This window comes from Brassica oleracea, chromosome C4 (assembly GCF_000695525.1).
Source record: "Brassica oleracea var. oleracea cultivar TO1000 chromosome C4, BOL, whole genome shotgun sequence".
In the NCBI taxonomy this organism is placed as follows: Eukaryota; Viridiplantae; Streptophyta; class Magnoliopsida; order Brassicales; family Brassicaceae; genus Brassica; species Brassica oleracea.
In genome coordinates, this window is record NC_027751.1 from 26,375,027 (window position 1) to 26,375,830 (window position 804).

Sequence of the window (804 nt, forward strand, 5' to 3'; positions counted from 1 at the left end):
GTTCATGGCAGCAAACTGGTTCTCCAAAGCTCTGAACTTGTTGTTGAACTCATTGTAGCTCCCATCAATCTTTGAGTAAAGGTTCTTCAACTCATAGCCAACATGCTTCTCACTTCTTGTTTGAGACTCCAGGATTTGTTTCAGTAGAGCATCAGTGATGCTGACTTGAGGAGTTGAGGTAGAGGGATCAGATTGCTGTTGGGAAGAATGGTTGCCCTTGTTGTTGAAACCAGGAGGAGGGTTTTGCTGAGGTTGATAGCTGCCTTGCTGATTATTCCGAGGCTGATAACCACTCTGTTGGTTGTTGGAATAGGATTTCTGTTGGTAGTTGTTGGACTGAAAGTTGGGCTCTTTCTTGTATCAGCTACCATTGTTGTTGATGAAACACAACTCTTCCTGACCTTCCAAACCTTCAACTTCATGGACAACAACTGGTGTCTCTTGGCTTGGGTTGCCAACAAAGTGCAGCTGCTCTTGGGTAGCTTTATCAGCAAGGAGGATGTCTATCTTATCTTGTAGAGCCTTCAACTCCTTCCTCGTCTGCTTATCATCTGTTCTACTACCTCTGTCGTGGTCTCCACTGTAGACTGCATCACTCTTAACCATGTTGTCAACCAGCTCCTCTGCATCCTCCTCAGTTCTCCCCAAGAAGAACCCATTGCTAGCTGTATCCAGTCTGGCCCTGTACTTAGGAAGAGCACCACGGTAGATGTGCTCAGCAGACTCTCCTTGGAGAAACCATGGTGTGGGCATTGAGTTTGGTAGCCCTTGAATCTCTCCCAGGCTTCACTGAATCCTTCCAAG